This window comes from Dermochelys coriacea, chromosome 2 (genome assembly GCF_009764565.3).
Source record: "Dermochelys coriacea isolate rDerCor1 chromosome 2, rDerCor1.pri.v4, whole genome shotgun sequence".
NCBI classification, from domain to species: domain Eukaryota; kingdom Metazoa; phylum Chordata; order Testudines; family Dermochelyidae; genus Dermochelys; species Dermochelys coriacea.
The window spans coordinates 150,430,795-150,453,314 of record NC_050069.1 but is presented as its reverse complement, the minus strand read 5'-3'; the positions used below and the strand labels follow the sequence as shown (position 1 = coordinate 150,453,314).

The following is a 22,520-nucleotide window of genomic DNA, read 5'->3' as shown; positions in this document are numbered from 1 at the left end:
TGCCTCCTTTTATCTGATGAATGTGAAGCAGCAATATTGTGTTAGCAGGCCTTTTTGGAAGATATATTGGACTTTAATAAAATTTGATCAATGCATTTAAGTCAAATTGAATTATATGTAAGTGGATAGGGTTGACATATGTTTCAATATCTGCAAGTGATACATTATTCTCCAGTGAGCATAAAATTTAATGAAATATAAATACCCATTAATCCTCATGTTTCAACCAATCAGTCACCATTGCTCCTGCCTGCTGTTAGCAGAGGCAGGCCCAGAAAGTCATCTGTTTTATCTAAGCAGGAGCTCCGAACTGGAAAGACATCAGAAAGCTTGTGGAAGTGAGAAGGATAGAGGGAAATGTGCCAGCACATTTGTTGTTATATGCGCTCTCAAACTAAACAATACAATACTTAGCTTTTTCTTCTAATAGAAGAAGGAGAATTGTATAGTACCTTTGAAATTGGGATGTTGTGGGAAAACACGTTCAGAAGGAAAATGACTTTTTAAAACACATTCTTCCATTCTGATTTTCACAGATGATTTGTTACGATATATTTTGCATCTTTGGCAAACCTAATATGAAAAACAAAACAAAACATGAAGACCAGGAAAAACTGTCTTTGGAATAATCTCCAGCGCTGGAAGCTCCACTGACTGGGATTTTTAAAACTATACTGGATAAAACACTGGAAAATGTCCTACAATCTGATGTGCTACTTACGTAAAGTAGAGTGAAGATTATCTATGTGTATAGATAGATAGATAGATAGCCAAGCACACATTTAATAGGAATGTTATAGTTATATACAAAATATTTCAACATAAATGTAAAATAATACAGTAATAATAATCATGAAATAAACAGAGCTGCACTAAATTGAACCATTAAACACTGACGTCAAGAGGGTTTGAGCCTGATTTGGTTTTCCAGCATATGTAAATAATGGTAACCATGGATCAAATTCTGAAGTCCTTACTGAGCTTCTCAGAGTTGGGAGCCTTGCCTTAATAGGTACTTCAGAATATGGCTGCAAGTGTAGACACATCTGGCACTCTTTGACACCAATGGATTCTTACCTTGGTAAAGAGTAAGTAAGGACATAAAGATCTGGCCCAAATATCCAAATAGGCATTGAACAAGTCTCTCGTGTATAATTTTCACCATAAGCCATTCCAAATCTTAATAGGCCACCCGCGTAGATCAAGTAATTAAGGATTTCACTATTCTGTTGCAGGAGTCATGTAAAAAGCAAACAAAGAATGTTAAAAGTGCACATTATTTAAGGGGATATAGGGTTTGCTTTCCTTGTTTATTTTACTGATTTTGATCAGTGAAATGCTGTTTTAAGTTATACTTAGCTGTGCCTGCCTGCTAGGGGTCATTCTGGTATCCTGAGACCAGTGCCTTGGCCACCTGCCTTTCCTGCCACAAATGACCCCTACTTTGAGGGTCAGGAGCATGTGGCATAAAGCTGCTACTGGTACAATGCCATATAGGGAGCTGGTAAATTTGCTTTGTGACTGCTTTGCATTGACAGAGTGGCACAAAGCAGCCGGTATGGACCAAAGAATAAGCCATCCTTCTGTGTACACCACATCACCTGTATTGATGTGCAACTTCTAATATATCTCAATCAATTGTCCATGAAAAAAGAAACAAACTGGGGTCAGGGAGAGAGCCAAACCCCAGCTTAGCACTTCTAATTTTCCTCTGTCATCTCATGTAAATGCATAGCCTGGTACAGGAGCACATGGTAAACCAAATAAGAAGCTGAGGCTCATGTTGCCAGTGGAGGATTTGGATGCCCCAGATCATCATGCCATCAGCACATTCTGAGACACAAGTTGAAGGTGGCTGACTATACTGACAGTTTTGCTACTTACTATGCTATGTCCTGGCACCTACCAGAATATCACTGTCAATTCACTGACAAAAAAGTTAACTAACGCATAATTAAGGCTGCCTGGTGACATCTTGTGCCCTTCTAGAATGCCATATTCAGGAAAACTGAAACTTATGAAAACAAGGAACTTTAATTCTGTTACCCTGAAGCTGGCAATAGCAACTGGAAATTTTCTACAGACACTCCAGTGGCATTCACTGTGTTCAGTGTAGCTATACTGAATGGTGGAGATATTTATTTGAGCAGCTTGGCAGAGCTGTGATTTTGATATGAGATGATCTGAGAGACCGTGCCCTTGTGTCTGTGTGGAAGAGGGAGCCTCTCTCCTTGACCCCCATGTGCAATGCTGTGCCAAGAGTCTCCTAGGCCCAGTTCGAAGACTCAAATCTGGGACTTGCTGTCCCCCACCACAAAAAAACCCACAATCACCACTAAGTACTTTTACAAAGGGACCTTCTTAGACTTCTCTGAAGATAGCTATCTCATTAATTAGCTCATCCATGTCTATCTTCCTTGCTTCTGAGTTCTCTATAGAAATAACTGCCAGATCACTTACCCTTTCCTGCCCCATGGACATTCTTCAAAAGCTCATGACTATTTTTTGATTACTGAAACTTTTCATTAGCAGCCACGATTACTGGAAAAGAACAAAAATATGCAGTGCTGTTTCTGTGTTAGGGAAACTCACACCTGAAGACCTTTTGTGAATGCAGCTAAGGAGATCAATGAGCACCTTCATTTCCTAGTCATCCTTAAAGAGGCAACTCCAAAAACTGCTGAATAGCTCAATCTTGTTCTCAAAATTCTCAGAGTTTAAATCCTCAGGGTAGCTGCTTGCTAAGTTTCGAGCATGCCATCTTAGATCTTTGCTGCTGAGACTTTTCAGTTTCTCACCCATCAAAAAAGCAAACCTTTTTCTGACTCCATCATACTTACACATCCTATTGTCCAATTGTGTTAATATTGTGCCTAAGATGGGGTTGAAAACCTGTCACTGATTTTTTGTGGGGGGCAGGGAGTTCTGATGACCCTTTGTCCTTCGCAAGTTTGCTTGGCATTACTTTCCTTCTCTGAGATCATTTCTCTTCAAACTGCATGGCTGTTCCTAGTGTTTCAGCCTTACAAGCAGCAAACTCAAAAACCAAACAAAAACTGTGAAATGTTTGTTTGCAAGCTGTCAGCTTCCAACTTAAGTTCTGTGTCAGGAACACCCTGAACCTGATTTTGTAGTGGAAAGACTGTATTTATCCCTTGCTGATCATCTTGCTGTGAATTTTAATGTAATGTTAATATACTTTTTCAATACATCCCAATGACTAGTAGAAGCAGAAAACAGAGTGTAGAATCTTCTCTTCAAACAATTCCAAAAAATAGAACAACTTGGGGAACAACCATTGCAGAAGCTGCCCCAACAAGATTCAGTGAATGGGCAGCACATAGGATGAAAGACGCAGACTGATTTACCTGCTGAATCTGATTTTGAGCACCGTTGTATGGCGCAGCCATTTTATCTCCATCATCATAGTTTTGTCCCCTGCATGCAGCCATATCTAAAATGTCTTTTTTAGCTTCTCTAAAATAACCACCCTAATATGTGCTTTGCTGTTGATATCAGCTACAAAGCATTAAACAGTGCCCTGAATGGTCCATTTAGGGCACTAAACAGGGCCCTGAACACACAAAATGGTTACAAAATGGGGCCCCGAATATGCTATAGAGGTCATTAATGGGGCCCCAAATACACTCTTTGGGGCTGAAAACAGGGCCTGAATATTTCATTCAGGGCATTAAATGAGGCTCAGAGTACACCAATTGGGGCATTAAATGGGACTCTGAATAAAGACCAAAATGGTGTAAACAGGGGCCCCAAGTGGTCCATCTGAGGCACTAAATGGGGATCCAAATGCACCATTCAGGACACTAACTGGAGCTGGCTTGGGCCCACGATGGAAGAAAAGAGCAAGAAGGAAAAAAACCCACCTCCCTCTGAGCTCTTTGAACCCCTTTTTTGCAAGGCTATACCCTTGTGCGTAGATCAAAGGAAAGACCTTGAGGGATCCAGTATGCCTCATTTCAGCACTGCATTGTGTAGGCTGTCACCAGTATGGTACACAGGGGTCTTCTTGCCATGGAGATTGTCAGCAATTAGGAGGGAATTTAGTGTGGTCTGTGGGTTTATGAAGAATAGGTGAAAGTACAACATTAGATAGCATCATCTGTATTAGGCTGAAGGGATTGATTGACAACCCACAAGTTGTATGCAATGTTGTTGTATATGTGTTGGATCTTAGAGAGACAAGGTAGGTGAAGTAAAATCTTTTATTGGACCAACTTTTGTTGGAGAGAGAGACAAGCTTTCGAGCTACACAGAGCTCTTGCTCAGGTCTGAGAAAGGTACTCAGCCTCACAGCTAAATACAAGGTAGAACAAGTAATTTAGCATAAGTAGTTAGCACACATTCTAAGAGACCATTCAAGGTGCAGTGACCCATTAACACCCCTGTAGTCATAGGACAAAACAGAGAAGTTAATGGGTTACAGATTGTTGGCAGCTTAAATTCATAACTTTGCAATATACTAAAAATCACAGTCTTAATAAAGGTTTCAGAGTAGCAGCTGTGTTAGTCTGTATTCGCAAAAAGAAAAGGAGTACTTGTGGCACTTAGAGACTAACAAATTTATTAGAGCATAAGCTCTACTTTCAAACTACACATCTCTTGCTCAGGTCTAGGAAAGATACTCCCAGCATCACAACTAAATACAAAGTCAAACAGATAGTTTAGCTTAAGTAGTTAGCGCATATTCTAAGGACCATTCAAGGTGAAGTGGCCAGTTAGCACCTTCCCCTGCCATTGTCCTAGGACAAAAAGGTGGGTTAGTGGGTTAGAGTATTGCAATATGCTATGAATCCAGTGTCTTTATTAAGACTAAAAGAAAAGGAGTACTTGTGGCACCTTACAGACTAACAAATTTATTAGAGCATAAGCTTTCGTGAGCTACAGCTCACTTCATCGGATGCATCGAAATGAAATGCATCCAATGAAGTGAGCTGTAGCTCATGAAAGCTTATGCTCTAATAAATTTGTTAGTCTCTAAGTGCCACAAGTACTCCTTTTCTTTTTGCGAATACAGACTAACACAGCTGCTACTCTGAAACCTTTATTAAGACTGTGATTTTTAGTATATTGCAAAGTTATGAATTTAAGCTGCCAACAACTGATTTAGTTAAATTTCTAAACTAAAACATGTAAGCACTTTGAAATAAAAAGTCAACATGTTTCATTTTGAAAAAGTTGAAACAGTTCAACCTCTCTGATTTTTTTTTTCATTTTTTTTCCCAGCCAAAATGATTCACCAAATTCATTCCAAATGTGTAAAAAAAGTTCAGTCAACTTGAAACTGCATTTGGGGCAAATAAACTGCCCAAAAAATATTTGCCCACCTCTATTAAAAAGAACCTTTGCTTATATGATTGGCTGTTCCCCTTGGAGGCTATTTATTTCTTCAGCTTTTTGCATCTTGCTATATCCTGATATCAAATGTCACACAGAAAGCATATTTTTAAATAGTTGTTTCAGAAATATACACAAAGCAGTGCGACAGTGAGAGAGGCCTTTAGCTCAAGTGTTTGCAGATGGTATATATAACCAATTATATGTGGACTTGGTGGGAAATTTCTTCCTTTCATTGCCAGTATAGTGGGGCTACAATCTGTGACCATTGGGCCAATGGCTGAGCTATAAATAACAATACAAGATTTTCAAAAGTGGCTAGTAGCTTTGGGTGATTCAATTTTTGGGTGTCTAAATTGGGTCACTGTAAAAGGGGCTTAATTTTTGGAAAGTGCTGAGCACTCACTCTCTGAAAAGCAAATCTTTTAAAATCTTCTGCTCAGAATAGCCCGGGGTGATTGGTTCTTCCCCTTTACCATGTGTGCCCATATATTCTGCTGTACATTGAGTGCCTTTAGTCTTACCTCTGTTTATGACCTTGGTAAGTCTCCCTGAGGATCATCCAAATTATATCCTTTTGGTGTCAGGGTGGAGAGGACATAGGTTAGGTAGGCAGAGAGATTTAGCCCACAAAAATTCTCAGTGTGTCCTCCTTTGGAGTCAAAGCCATTGGTTTCAGTTTTCAGAGTAGCAGCCGTGTTAGTCTGTATTCACAAAAATAAAAGGAGTACTTGTGGCACCTTAGAGACTAACAAATTTATTTGAGCATAAGCTTTCATGAGCTACAGCTCACTTCATCAGATGCATTTTTTTCCACCAAATGCATCCGATGAAGTGAGCTGTAGCTCACGAAAGCTTATGCTCAAATAAATTTGTTAGTCTCTAAGGTGCCACAAGTACTCCTTTTCTGGTTTCAGTTTGTGTACTTGGGAGAAGAGGTCTCTAGATAAGTGTTAAGGAGTTTTATTATTTACCTCATCATCTTCCACCATTCCTTGATGTACACTTGGGTGTTATTCACTGAGGTGCAGAGGATAACCTGGGTGTGGATATCATACAAAGAGTATTCTGGATAATAATACGCAATATGTATCTGGAAACCATGTGGCTGTGATGCACTGTATTGACTATGAAATTAATTTATATTAATGCCTTTTATGTTTAAGCCACAGGGTGCCAGAACCTGATCAAATTTTCCTGCCATCTGATGAAATATTATATTCAATGTATAGCCACGCCAATGAAAGCAACAGGATTTACATCTGGGATCCTTAATTTTGGGGATGAAATGCTGTCAACCTCTTCTATAGGTACACAGCTTACACAGGGAAAGTTATGCTACTTGCTGTGGAGTGGAAAGCATGTTCAAGAAGAATATGATTTACTGTAAATTGTATACATCAAATAAAAATACAAATAAACAAATTAAAGGGTGTCAGAGGTATATTAGGTTAAAATGGGAGACACACACTGCAGGGAAAACTATAAGTGTTGAGAATTAACTCAGAAGTAGAGGAAGTTTCTCAGTTGAAGGGGGAATGGAGACTGTTATAGATCAACTTTCCTTTCAAACAGTTGATCTTTATAGGCTCTGAATAGGGTTTGAAATGCCAGTTGACTTTACTCTGGAAAGGGCAAAATTATTGCATATGAAAAGCAGTTGCTCTTAGGAAATATGATCATCACCTTCTAGCAACTGTCAAAAACAAACTGCAAGGTGAACACCAAATATTGGCATCTACAATAGGACTCAGAACAGAGGAAGTTACTAAATGCTGCCACTATTAATAGAAAAAAATACATTGAAAAACATCATAAGCCTACCTTTTCATCCACAATGCCAGTACCTCGAATTCAACTTGAGGTCTAGCCTCTGAAGTGTATGGAGTTTATTCTTACTGTAGATTAAAAAAGGAATAATTACATTAAAACGATCAGATAAGAAACTCCACCACTCATGAGCATGAAATATTTCTCCTATGGAAAGAGTAGTCCCTGAGAGGTGAAGAGTAAGATCACTATTATGGCACTATGAATGTCATGCCAATTACCCTGCATTGTCAACTTATTTTATTTATTTATGATGATTTATTACCAAAAGAAGCTAACCTATAGCCAGAGGCTATGCAAATATACTCTCCCTCCCCAGGCATCTACATCGCTGCATTTCTTTTCTGGAGTAAACAAGACTAGTTATGGCTGGCATACTTATTGTAAAAAGGGAATAAAGGTGAAGGTTAATATTCAACATTACTAAGAGAAGATAAGTAAGATGAAGGTGAAAACAAAATTATCCTGATTTTAAAAATAACTCTTTAGTGCAGTAGAAAGATAAAGGAACTTTGATTTATACTGTCACATGCTTTAGTGCTATGGCTTAGGAGCACTAACACACTGATAAATTTATGAAAAGTATGTCCTGGTAACAAGAGGGACGTAGTACAACATCACATTGATTATACATTTATGATAGTTCAAATATTTTTATTAATACCGAACACAACGAAAACAGCTGCAATAGTAAAACAATTTTAAGACATCAACTATATTAATAAACTATTGGCATACCAAATATTATATTTTCACACAAAAACACAGTAAAAGAGCATGATACTTGTGACACAAGGAAGGAAAGGCATCACTGAGGGAGAAGTGTTCCTCTAGACCATGGTACAAATAAGTTAAATAAAACATTTAAGGCTTGTCCCATTGTAAATAGGCATTGGGAAATATATGGTATAATAGCCCCATAATAGTTGGTTTCCTTTATTTTGCTGGCTGCTGTCACAGCTTTAATAGATTTGCTTTTGGTAAATTTCCACTCTTAAAAATCTGAATCTAGATACATTAGTTTTTATATTGCTAAGGAATCTAGATGTTACCTACTTGATTTTATCAGAACCTAAACTACCTATTTATGAAAAATAATCTGTTTGACAAAACCTATCTATATTGGCAACCATAATTGCCTTAATCTGTGCCTGTTGAGGACATGATAAAACATGGCTGGAAAATGAAAGGATTGCCCAAACTTTCTGAGGGCACACTCCTACTGCTGTTCTCTCCCTATGTTTCTGTCAGCAGAAAGTTTAGGACAAGTTCTGTGATTTTCCCCTGATCACTGCTTATCTGAGAGCAGAAAGTAGTGCCTACTAGCATACTGAGCAGCAGGAGGCTGTGTCAGTAGTATTGGGCTCTATGTTGTGTCTGCTGAATTTTTCACCCTGTGGCTTCCCAGATGTGATGTTCAGCCTGCGCAGAATGCCTGAGAAGCCTGACTGTATGAGATATGGGTTTCTTCAGGTACATGGTGCATGCTGGTGCCTCAATACCAGTTAAGCCCTCAAATTCTGCAGCAGCAGGTTAGATATTACCTTTAAAATGTGAGGGGACCAGAGGGCAAAACTGAGGGGGAAGGAGAGAGAGTTGAGTGAATTTTCCCAGACTTCAGGATGCACTTATGTTCAGTTTTGTTCTAAGGATGAGTGACTGGTTCAGTCCCCAGAATATCCTATGTTTGAAACTAAAAAATGTGTGCAATCCCATAAAGGAACTTCAGGCAGTCACAGTTTGTATAATCACAAGCAATTGTTTGAATTCTTTCTGTGGTATGTCTATAATTTCCTCTCCCACATGTCATCAGATGTTTGGGTGTGTGTATGTGTGTTCTCCCTATGTTTTGTCCCAGCTCTGCACAGATAACTAGCACAGCAGATCTCTAGTGAACTGCCCAATGACCACAAAATCCAGGAAGGTGCGAAGGCGCTTGGTCAGGTTTACTGTCAGCAAAGCATGATCCTAGCTCCCCGGATCAATGTCGACAGTTACACTAGCACATGTATGCCTGTGACAAGTATGCCTGTGACAATGGATGCAGCTCAGTCAATGGCAGGGCTTTCCACTGCCCCCTCAGCTGGACAAAGATATGCCCTCTGAGATACATCTTTATACACCAATACAGTAAGTTACGTATTACCCTTGACATATCAGGGTGCCACCTTCTGACGTATTACGATACCAACCATTGCCTTCTACCTGTAGGTTCAATCAAAACATCTATATTCATCATGCTGCCATCCTGACCTTATCCTTAAGATAGGTCAACATGTTCCTGCTATCTTTGGGGAATGTGTTTATCGAGGCGTTCTGGTACCACCCTTCTGGAATGTGCTTGCATGAGTATTTTGTGCCTAGCACCTCTTAGGAATATGTGTTTTTATAATATTAACCTTATGCTTGTCAAATTCTGCAAGCAAGGCCTTCCTCTTGCTCATAACTTAACTTTGCTTTATATCAGCAAGGTTTTGACTATTTTAGCCCAGGCCTCAGACCAGGCCTCTGATACATGGGCTTATGTTTCTGGCCCTCTTCCTACTACATCACATATAGGATCTTTTCTTTCAGTGAGCTATTGCATTTTAAGCTCATTTGGACCTTAAGAGTGAAGGTCTTACTGGACATCCAAATATCAAGATTGTCAGAGATCAATAGGAAACTAAAAGAGTGATTGCATCCTTCATTCAGGATTACCAATTCACTGTGACAAAGAAATTAAAAACAGCCCCAGATTTGAATATCATTGCAGATTTTTCCAGTTACATTTTGTGCCATTTGCTTTAGTCCACCATGATGCAAACTGGCTGATGTAAAGAGCACATATTGCTAACTGTAGTCAACACCCTGCCATACATGGGTTGCTGGCATCTGTATAAAAACTCTAGGTGCAGCATTAAGGTGTGTCACACACTATCCCCTGAAGAGTTGCTCAAATAATGATACAATGATTTTGAAGATGCCATCGTTGACACACTATTGGTGTTTTAGTATTATACACTGGAGGGAAATAGGAAGATCTAGTCTATGCCGGTGTTAAAAAGCAGAAAATCTCCACTAGTGGTTACTATCGAATTATAAGCCTGAGAAAAACTTTTAGAAGAGTAAGAGGTGCTGTTAATGTCATATTTGTTTGGAAGGGTCCATCAGCTGAATAGCAGGAAACTTTGTTTTATTTTATTTGTGGGTAGGGGGAGAAATTTTCAAAGGCACAAAGGCAGTCATTGGGATTTGGAAGCCTCTCTCTTTCTTCATCTGCAATTTTTTTTATGCAAGCAATATTATTTGAAGGTCTTTCAGTCATTCTGGTTATAGCTTACTTGCCTGATCATTAGCTTGATTAGCTAAGACACAAATGATATTACAAACATTACATTTTTAATGGACCAGGACATAGGTGGACTGGCCTAGCAGTCGCAGTTGGTCTGGTTTCCACAAGTCAAGGATGACCATGAGGCAGCAATCAGTGAGTAGGGATAAGAGTTATCACTAGATCTGGGATTGGTAACCAAGAGTCAGGGTCAGAGTCAGGCTGGGGTCAGAGACCAGAGATACGAGGTAGTAAGAGGCTGGAATCAAGAGGCAAGAGTCTGGGTCAAAGTCAGGTGGGGGTCGGAGACTGGAGATCAGAGAGTAATGTGCAGTCTGATGTTACAGCAAGCCAGAGCAACTTCTGGTAGCACCCTCCAGGGTTAAATAGTTAGCTCAGCCATTCAGAGGGCCACAGGGTGCTATCACTCTGGATCCTTTGGGTGGTACTTGTGCACCTAATCTCGTAATCCTAATCCTTTGGATGTAGCTCTGCATGCCTTCCCTGTGATGATATAGGAATGACAGATGTTCTGTCTCTGCAGATCCAAATTCTAGTTCCAGAGATCTTTACACATTGTTTCCTAAATTGAACAACTCTGTCCCAGGGGATTTTTTTGCATTACTCTCACAACTTCTTGACAGAAAGAAATCCAAGCTTAGATCCAAAAGAAGAGTCTTCCTTTTTTTTTTACTCTTAAACTTATCAAGAGGCTTCATTAAACTATATAAAACTGAAGTGTTTTGATGAAACACTTTTGTCATTGAATCAAACAACAGCAAATATGTTATACGCTGTTTGGCTCTGAAGCAGTAATTAACTAAAAGACATTATGCACACATGTTGTGTGACTGAAAAGCACAATCATCTTAAAAGCTAGCTGAATAATTTGCATTTAGCTTTGAAGATGATCATGAATTCCAATCACAGATTTCATGCTAGTAAATTTACTGTTTTATTTGTAATAGTTTTGTTTGCAGAGGGTTTGTTTCCTGTAAAATATTGGTGTGTGTGTGTGTAATTCAATAGATGAACTATATGTCCAGAATTTCCATTTAAATTTAAATTCACTTTCATTATATCAATGATATATATAAGATCTGACACAGTCACCCTTACCAATGTTGAGTAACACTTTACTCCTCAAATAGTCCTATTGTAATCAAGGATTGCAGAATTGGGTCCTTAGTTGATTATATAATTACTAAACTTAGTATGCAATTAACAAACTCTGTTGTACAATCAAACCTTTCACCTTTATTATCATTAATTAAAAGATTGGATTTAATTGCATATTTCAATAAATGTTTTATCTACTAGATGTTTCTGTTGGCAGGGTTTAAGTTGGCAATATTTTTTCTGGTATATGTTTATAGGCTTTTGGCTATATTGTGCAACCCTTTATTCAGGGCAGTGAGCACTTACTCACGCAGTCTAATTGAAATCATTGGGAATACTCATATGAGTAAGTCTCACCAAAGTGAGTAAGGAAGTACTTCTGCTACTATTTTCAATTGCATTTTTTTTATAAGCAGTGTTTTAAGCCCAATTCTTTTAAAGGCTAGGTTTTTAATGCTATTTTTTGCATACTATATTTTTGTCTTTCCTATGTTTTAGTTGCTATATTTTTTCCTGTGTTTTTTTTCTGCTGTGCACTAATGTGGACATTCTTTTCCCCCTAAACCCCATGAAGAAGGAGAAAAGGATGAATTGCACAAAATTTCATTTTCTTTTTATTGATGGGTTGGCATCAGTTGTGATGTGAAACACAGACAAAAGAGAGATAAAGCACATCGCCTTCTTTGAGTCCATTCATATTGCTGTTGCTATGATCATTTTCCTGGCTCACTTCTCATCCTATAGCATCCTTTTCTTTGCATCCCTCCACTGGTTCCTAGTCCTCCAATGCATCAAACACAAGCTTTTTGTCTTCCCCTGTATGGCACTTCACTAGTTAGTCTTGCCCTGTCTATCAGATCCAGTAAATTCTTCTGCCTTCACCCTGCCAGTGATGGCAGCATTGATTGCCTGCATGTCTATTTCTCTTTCAAGCACTTTAGTGCTTTCTTCTGCCATGCTTCTATGCATGGGAAAAACTCAGTCATAATTTGCACACAGGGCAGAAACTTGTCTCCTCCTTCGCCTCTGTCATTAGCTGCTTCTATCTGCTCAATAGTATTGATATTGACTGGTTTGCCCTCCCTGCTAAGAGTTCTTCTTAAGGTTTCTCTTGGGGGCCTTATTTCCTTGCACCAGTTGGTTTCCATTTGACAGCTTTATATGGGTGTCTGTGTGTTAGCATTCAGAGTACATGACTCAGATATATCCAAAGTTTACGTCTATTTCTAGTGGATATGAGCTACTAGTTGGTAATTTCTTGGGGAATGGCAGCATCTAGGAAATTATGGGCTTAAGGATGTGCAGTGGCTCCATGTGGGAATGGTCATGGTCAGGGAAGTATTCCCCTTTTAGGGACAAGGTGGCAGCTGCCTTGTTCTGAGCTCCTGGGTAACAGGTGAAGGCAAATTTAAAGCATATGAAGAACAGGGCACATCAAAACTGTCTTTGGTTCAGTGCCTGTGCTTTATGGACATACTCCAAGTTTTTATGATCTGTATATACTTGTAATGATGCCCCAAGACCTCCTGTCCCTAATCCATTCAGCTACAAAGGAGGACCCACTTTCCAGAGACCTTGAGCCAGTAAGTAAGGGACAACACTAGGTGTGGGACAGCTTGCTGTATGTCAAGGATCACTTACACATTTGTGATGGTGTGTACTCCTGTATTCACCCCTTCCACACTATTATGATAATCGTGGTACAAAGTAAGCCTTGTGAGGTCTCATTTGAAAACTCATAACTCACTGGTCAATGTTGCCCTGGAAAAATGTGTGTTGCAACATTATGTGTAAAATTATTAGATTCTACTGTATAATATTACTAAGATATTTTAAGTCTGGGTAGTGGCTAAACCAGTTCCGCAGAGACAAAAGACAAAATGATGCCTCAGTCAGGCATAAAAAAAGGTCAAATGTGTCATCACCTGCTTAAGTGGCTATTTATTGGCAGGAAAGGGGAAATGGGTGAAAAATCTTTATCTTAAAAAGAAACAGCTTCGGGTATCCATCCACACAGACTTTTTTTGTCCCCTGAACCTCAGCTAGAGATGCTTCTTGAAGAAGGGGGGAAAAACCACTATAAAAAGGGATATGGCCACAAACAGTTGTTCTCACTGTGGTAGATTAATTAAATAAAATGACACACTTTGCCCCCATTACACATCTGCCTTCCACAGAAGAAATGGTCCAGCTCCTGGTGACACATCTTATCCATCTTCAGGAGCTCCCAACATAGATCAGGTCCAACCAAGGACCACAATTTGTGTCATAGTTTTGGTGCAAAATTCCACGATTGTTTGGGGTCCATGCTCATACGCCCTCTGCTTACCATTCACAAACTGATGACCAGTCTGAAAGAGTAAATGAGGTTTTGGAACAATACCTGCTGTGCTTTACGAATTATTGCCATGACTGGTCAGCTCTTCTTCTCCAAGCGGACTTGCCTCCATATCTTCACTTCAGAGTCCTTTCTGCGTGAACTTTGGATTCCATTTCCATTTAAAACTGACTGTGTCCACCACCTCTACAAATTCCATATATGCTGACTGCATCTTGCAGATCCATGATGTCCATAAGGAGCTTAATACACATCTTGAGAATGCAAAGGAGGACTACAAATGACACGCTGGCTTTTGGCATTGGGAAGGCCCAGCATTTACTGAGGTACAGAAGGTGGGGCTGTTTGCACAATGCCTCTGCACAGACTATCTCGGTACATACCCAATAAGACAGGTGATCAACCCTGTGACTATTCAAGTGACTACTCAGATCTTTCTAGGTACACACAGTGTTTCGTGTGTCTCTATTAAAGCCATACATTGACAACCCTTTATGCATCAAACACTGCTCCCTTATCCCCCGGTGCAGGTCCAGGGTCACGATGAATATGTAGTCAATGACATACTGGAATTGAAAATGAAACATGGCTCCCTTTGATATCTCATTGACGGGGATGTTACAGCCCTGAGGGACAATCCTAGGACCAGCATCCCATGTCCTTGCAGCCCACCAAGACAAACCTTGCCTAGGGCACCCCTACACAAGTGTATGGGTGTAAGGAGCAGCAGGATTTGAACCCAGACTTGTAAGGCAATTAACATCCCCACTTTGCAAATTCCAGATTTTTCCACAGCAAATGGATTTCTAGGATCCCTGATCATCAGCAGGTTTGGAACCTTTAGACCTACTGCACAAACATCTAATGACTTGAGTTAACAGATTAATTTGTAACATTAATTGGCTGTTACCTTCTCTGTGGACCAGCCATAAAAAAAAAAACAAAAAAAACCCCACACTCGATCAGTCATTTTTACAGCTATTCGTTGACAGTGGACAAAGCTTGGGATTCAGGAATTCTGTGCTGTATTTCAGTAGTGTGTGCTTCTTTGCTTTTGTCTCTGCCCATGTGAAAACCCACCCAAAGTTAGCCATTTATAAGCCTCCTGTAAACTGGTGGGCTCTCAGCAGCTCAGGAAAGAACAAGTGTGTGAGAGGCTGAAATAGTCAGGAAGGGTTAGTGGCTGCCTGCCTGTTATTTGACTCAGGAAGGGATTGAAGGAAGACCATGTCCTCTCTCCCAGGGCTGAGAGAGACAGGGGAAATGGCTCTAGGGATTGCAGCCTGTGTCATTAAGGGGAATTATAGTGTGTTGCTTCATGAGTTTGTGTGTGTTTGAATAGTAAAAATATACCTTAAGGCAAGGGACCGAAACAGACTCAGGCAGGAGACTAATTATTTCATGGGCTGATGAAGGAGTTTACTAGCTTATTTGTGGTAGAAAATGAAGGCAGGCCTGGGTGCCACCAATTGGCATTCAAGGCAGAAAGGACAGTACTCTTTGATTTTTTTGATAGACTCCCAGCCAACAGAACCAATCTAGCACCCCCTTCTTGATCTTCTCTATCCCTAAATGCCCTGGGCACAGCACATCATGGAGTAGGTTCAATAACTTTCTCCAGTACAGTTTGGAATAAGGAGCTGGGTGTGGCATGTCTCTGTCTGGGTATCTTGAGTAATTGTTGCCAGGATTCCCCCTTGAGTTCAAAGTGGGAGTACTGCGAAACTAGGCCAGGTTCAGCCATTTACCCATTCACCCTAGCCAGCCAGCCATACAGCTGATTTTTCAAAGCTAGAGGGATGATGGAATGTTCAAAGTCAGGTCCATGAGCTATAGTCTGAGTATTGACCCCTGGGGGTGGGGAGAACACCAAGGGGTCCCTTGTGCAGACACCCCAGTAGGGTCCATTATTACACTGCATACATGTGCCTTTCCCAGTTCTTTTTTCAGGGCTCCAAGGGCCTCCCTCCTGGCATGGTGACATTCTCTTTGAAGAGTCCAGGATCAGAGAAGGAAAAGATCTCCACTGGATAGTTCTGCCCCGGTGTGGTTGCTCAACTCTTGGATGGTCTCAGCTGCTTCCCTTATGAGACTGGCTGCTAGGCTAAAGATCAGGCATAGCTACTGTAATTTCTGTATTCCAGCCTTATGTGGACCTGAGTAGCAGAGTAAGGCCAGAAATCTGGTGGAATGTTGGCCACCCTCTTAAAATCCCAGCCACCACTGGACTCACTATCAAAGAGGGCCCATGTTTCAGGCCCTGGTCTCTGGGCACAATTTACTATTCAAAACACACACATATTCCAGATTAACACAAAGCCAAGCACTTCCCTTGATCCAAGCAGCCTTTTCCCTTCAACTTGGAAAGAATACATGTCCCTTTCTTCAATCCCCCACTGAGTCATGTGACAGGCAGGCAGCCCTTGACTTTTTCCTAACTGTTTCACCCTGTCAAACACTAGTTCTTTCCATATCTAATGAGAGAGCCCACCAGCTGACAAGAGGCTTATAAATCGGCTAACACTTGGTAGGTTCTCATAAGGACAGAAAAGACATATCCCTGGCACCACAGCTGTCCCGCTACCAAATTTCAAGTCCCTGCTCCGAAGCATGAAGGCACTACAGCCTCAGTACAATGGATGTGAGAATTTTTAACAGTAATTTTTTAGCATTGGCAAAAGAGCATATTGTTTTTTAAACCTTGTGATATGAAGTGTCTGTACTGTGGGGTTTTTGTTAATGAAAGAATTTAAGAGGCAAACACCGGGTATGAAAAATGTCAGCCTGAACTATTGAAGTTTGGCAAAGTTATCAACAATTAAAAACTAGGTCTTTAATGGAAAGAGTTAGATAACCTTAACTATAGAGTCACTGCCAGATCCTCCTATACCATAATAAATTATAATTAAGAACTTTGTATTGCGTGGGTCATGATGTTCATGTATAAAGGACTTGCAGTAAAAACAAAGCCTGAAACCAGTGGCATTTCACCCCAATTTTGGATTCTTTCGCAAATATTTTGCACAATCTTACTATTAAAAATTCAGCTTTATTAAAGATACATAGAAAGGCCAAACATTCTCAAACTTGGGCACAGCCATTTTCCCCCTTACCAAAGACAAAAGCCCACAGACAGACAAACAATGCAAAGAGAAAAGAGAAAGAGAAGCATCTAATTAATCTTGTCATGTAGCACATGCAACATATTTATGGAAGTTTATTTATTAAAAAAATATTTTTGTAAAACTGTCCATGAAGAATTATATCTATTGATGGTCACTGGCAAGACTTTAGATGTTTTTTATTTGTGTGGACCTTGCAAGAAAGATAATAAAATACAGAAAAATGGTTTACTCCCTGGTTCAAGTATAAATAGTCTAATGTGTACTTTCTCACTTCATATGACCAGCATTGGACAAAGCTGTTTTAAATGCCATTGGTCCATCAACCTACTGGCAAAAATAAAAAGGTAACATCAAAGCATTTGATTCTATGGAACTTCATATTTATTTTGATTCTGAAAACTTTTGTATGGAAAACATAATGCTAAGATTGTACACCGAGTTCTGTTCAGTCTTATTTTTGTACTTCGAAATATTCCCTATATACTAGGTGTCTAATCTGATGAGCACTTTGCTTATATATTGTTGTATGTGATGCACCTGGCCCCATTACAATATTCCTCCTCTGAAGTCTATGTTTAGACTAAAAGAGCATAATCTACAAAATGAAATACTTTTATGACAGGTGTTATATTTTTGCAACTCCTGCAGGGAAAATACTTAAACTTAATTTACAGTAATTTTACTAGATCTCAAAGCAAACATGCTGACAATTTTTCTCTCAAATATTTAAATAGGAAAGAGACAAAGGGCAAAAGAGATGTCCACCTATATTGCCAAAGATTCTGTATGGTTGCTAATGGCCCAATGAAACATTAAACAGATATAGGTCATGCTGGCAAAAGCAGAATAACTGAAAGCATCTCATAATAATGACACTTCGTAGTTGAAATGATGTCTACAATCATGTGTGCAAGTTTTTCCTTTTAAATTTATAATTAGTTATGAAACAAGAATTTCTTCCTCAGGGCTTCTATTATCTTGTTCAGTATCTGTTGCAGGGTGTTAACAGGTACAGTATGTTGTAATCATTATGTCAGTGTTAATCTCCATATTGTGTAGCTTTGTGTGTGTCCCAGGCACTCAAAATAAGCCCTTGAAAGTGGAGCCAACACTGTATTATCAGGATTGCTCAGTAAGATATGGACAATTTATATATATTTTTTAAAATATGGCTTGTATTGCTATCTTTGTTTGTTGATTTGCAGCAGCAGCATGCGTTTCTATTTTTATGTAAATTGCATTGTTTACAGTTACATAAAATGTCTGATTTTCCAAAATCATAGAAGACTAGGGTTGGAAGAGACCTCAGGAGGTCATCTAGTCCAACCCCCAAAATTATAATGACAAAGTAATAAAACCCTTAGAAATATAATGGTAACTTCTTATAGGGAAATCATTTTCTCACAGAGCAACTTGTAAATGATGGGGCATTATTAGAGGTGCCAGAATATGCACTCTCCACTTTCTCATTCCAGTCTTCTATTAGCCCTACTGTGAATCTTCTGAGGTTCCAGGTGGTAGCTTTTGTCAGACTTTCTGATTGAGCCACTGCCCAAACCCCTATCCAAGATATCCTATGAAAACCTTTCTAAGACATGTCCCCCATTACCATAGTATCGGAGCATCTCATCTTTAATATATTTATCCTAACATGCCTGTGAGATTGTAAAATGGGGATCATCATATCTTGCTGAGAGGACACTGAAGCCTAGAGAGGCTAAGTGATTTGCCCGAGGTCACAGAGGCATGTGGCACAACAAGGGCTTAAACCAAAGTATCCTATCTCTAGACTTCCTATCTTGGACCTCTCCCTAGAGTTTGGGCACCACAAATATAAAGGATTCAGATAGTGGATAGTCTCTTGCCACTCTGTGCCCAGATGATCCCAGGAGGCGTTAAGTGTAGACTAGGGCAAGAAAGAAAGTGTTAAACAGAGACATTCCCTCTGAAGATTGAGAGATGAAGGTCTGTGGCAGGAAGTTAGGTAACCTATGGGGAAGGAGGAGAAGTTAGTGAAAGTATGCTTGAAACTCAATCTAGGTTCATGAATGTTTTGTAGAGCTGGGCTTAATTTCTGATTCAGTAACAAACTCCAAAAAAAAAAAAATCAAATGAAACCTGGAAGTTTCCTATGAAGGTGTGAACACTTTAAATTCCCCATGGGAAGTTTTTAGGATAAGTCCCCTGATTCTCCATTTTCCTACTTGACTAATAATATTAAAGCTTGATCCTGCAGTGAATGAAGCAAGTTAAGTAATTTGTCTGGGTATAAGAAGTGTAATCTAATAGATTAAACCTTGGATCAGGAGTCAGAAAAAGTAAATTTTAATCTTGGACTGATTTGCTAACAAGTCACTTAAACTGTCTGGGCTTCAATTTCACCACCTTTAAAATTGGACTTGTGCATAGGGTGACCATATTTCCCAAAGAGAAAATGGGACACACCCACCCAGCCAAGCCTCCCTTACCCCCCCCACTTGAGGCTGTTGCCCATTGCTGGAACCCTGCTTCCCCCCCGCCCATGCTGGAATGTCACCTCCCCCCCAGCCCTCCCTCCCCCTCACAGGGGGCTGGCATCTCCGCTCACCCTCACCCCACTTTTTTGGCAAAAGCAGGCATTTGTCCCGTTTGTTCTTACCAAAGGGGACAAATGCCTCCTTTTGAAAAAAAAAAAAAAAGTCAAGATGGCCGAGATAGGGCTTAAAAAAGGGATTGTATCGGCCAAAATGGTATGGTCATCCTATGTGCTGTACAATTTCTTCATAGGGGTGTTCTGAGGTATATCTTAATCATGTTCGTAAGGTGCCATGAGTGCAAGGTATTTTTAAAGACACTTGATATAGTAGAGATGGCAAACTCACTCCAGTGTTCCTGACTCGCACACTGAATCCAGTAGAGATACACCAGAGATATAAACAAATATTTCAGGCCCAATTTAATTTGTTGACAAACTAAAAAAAACCCACCATACTAGAAGTTCTTTGTTTTACAGAAATGTTGTACATTTAAAGACAACCAATATTCATAAAAATCAGTATAAATATTATACTAATCTCTCTTACAATCTGGCTGTCATGATAAAGTATTTAACACAACACTAAACACTAACCTTTATACTGAAAAACAGAAGTTCACAGTTTGTATAGTTAAGAATTATTTTATATTTTAGTCAATTGCAATTTAAAAAGAAGCAAGGAGAGAATAATCTATTTTTTCTTTTACATTCTTTTCAGAAACAAGCTGAGAAAACTGCAGCTTCCCCTTTCTTGCTAAGTAACATAGGTTGCAATGAAAAATATTCCTATATTTGTACTAGTGTGATTGTGCATTGCAAATGAAAGGGAGTTTGTTGTGGAGGATGGACTCTGTTGCTATGTCTTCACTACAGAGTAAACTTGGGTGATTAGCACCCAGATTTGAGCACCCAGGTTAGCACAGTCTGGGTCTGAGCAGCCACACTACAAAGCCCTATATGAGTGATTGTGTTCTTGGTGGTGCTGCATTCACCCATGTGCGTTGCTAGGACCTCTGGGGTCACAGACCACTCTCCTTTCTGCGGCACTAAGCTGAGCACTCTGATTCTTTCCCAGGGAAAACTGGCATCAGAGGACTATTAGCATCTGAGTGATTTAGCCTGTATCCTCACTGCAAAGTGGGTGGGATACTAGTCCAAGCAAAAACTTCACTTGCATTTTGGTTTACAGATGAGCCAACAGTACTTAAAAGCAACACTAAACTTAAGAGATAAGGGCCAGGGGGGTTAGTGGCAACACCTGAAAAGTGTCTGACCGAACTCTGCAGTTGGCATTGAAGTCGTGACGTACGAATGCGATTTGATTGTCATGATATTTGAGTGACCTGAGATTGGCCTGGATGATAATTTTACCATAACTGGTGATTTCTTAATTCTTTAGTTTTGGAAGGCCTTAAATAAAATATGACTTTTTTTTTAAATGAAAAAAGTATATGGGGAGTATACAGTATGGGGAGCTGGTGATGACCTCTCCATTTAGGTTGCCTAGCACTTCCAATTTTAAAGGATTCTTGTGAAACATTGAGATCCTTTCCTACCTCCATTATTTAAATCAGGACATCGAGTAACTCAGCAGGAGAGGTATCCCAGAGGTCAGAGAGGTGCCTTTTGCTGGTCCCAAAATTCCATTCATATTTGGCTGAGTTTTCAGTTATTGGTAATTGCCTTATACCAAGAGAGGGTTTGTAATTATGGGGGATATTTCATTCTCTTCCTCCTTTATTTATGTTTAAGCTTGTCTATATGTGCCCAATCTGGTAAGGGGGCTCTGAGCCTACTTGCCAGGTCAGGCTGCATGATGAGTTAGATAGAGGAATATCTCATTTCTCCCAATTTGTGCATCAGCCCAGTGCTTAGACATCCAGTTGCCTGGTGTGGATCTGCAATGTGCATCCTCAGAGGCAGAAACATAAGCACTTCAGGAACTTTTACTGAAAAAATTTAGGCACTAAGCACATTTAGGCATGTAACAGGGTTTGGGGGCAAATGAGTGGGGGTTTTGTGAATCCCAGTAGGGCCTGATTCTGAGATTGGGACAGTCCTTGCTTCGGCGTTGTTTGGTAGGATATCTTCACACAATGGACAGGGGTTAGGTCCGTGACTTATAGTGGGGTTGTTGGTAAGGGAGCTTGGGTCCTCCCACTCCACCAGGCTCCGACCCAGGGCTCTTGAAGAGCTATGAATGATCTAACAGCCAGGGGTTGCTTAAGGCTCTCCTCCCCTGGACCACTTCCTATCACCACACCTCATCCTCCCTTTCCCTCCCTCCCCCACTATTGTCCCAAAGTCGCTGTCTGGGTCTAGGCAGCATGAAGGATGTCTGCTCACCACAATGCACCTTCTCGTGGATGCATGTAGCAGGCTAACTCTCTTCCTTTCTCTTGTGACAACTACCTCCTTCTGTAGTATGGCCCACTATCCTGGGCCAGATTAGTTCAGAGTTTTCCCCTGCTGGGGTAGTCCAAACCAAACAAAGAGAATTACCAAAGTCCAGAGTTTGTACAAGATGGAAAGGGGAATGTTTCCCTCTCAGGGAGGGACCTTTGGGCAGTTGTTGTGAGGAGAGATTCTGCTTTTTCTTCAGTTCTTCTCTGTTGGAGCTGCAGCTCTGATCTCCTCCCTCGTCTGCCACCATGTGAGCTGTTCCCCTGCCTTTTAATTTGTCCTCCCCGGGAGCATTTCCTACATGTGTGGTGGGGCAGGGCTGGCTGAGCACAGAGCAGTTCCTTAACCCCTTGCTCTCCACCCCATCACAGAGATTTAGACTGTTAAAGTGGTAATTGGGTTCCTAGTCCTTTTGTTACTCCAGCAGTGCCTACAGGATTGGGCTGAGTGGGGATTTTTATTATCTAGATATTGGATTTAGGCACCTGACTGCCATTTTAGGGGCCTAAATCCCTTTGTGCA

At 40.2% G+C, this 22,520-nt stretch overlaps 1 long non-coding RNA gene across 1 annotated transcript; it reads right to left on the bottom strand.

Annotated features, from left to right (window-relative positions):
* Window positions 1–377: 377 nt before the first annotated feature.
* Window positions 378–22,224, bottom strand: LOC122458837. Its single transcript, XR_006279118.1, has 4 exons — window positions 21,942–22,224; window positions 7,180–7,253; window positions 1,078–1,226; window positions 378–573 (listed from the first exon to the last, which is right to left on the bottom strand). It is a non-coding gene; the product is annotated as an uncharacterized LOC122458837 (long non-coding RNA).
* Window positions 22,225–22,520: the final 296 nt, after the last annotated feature.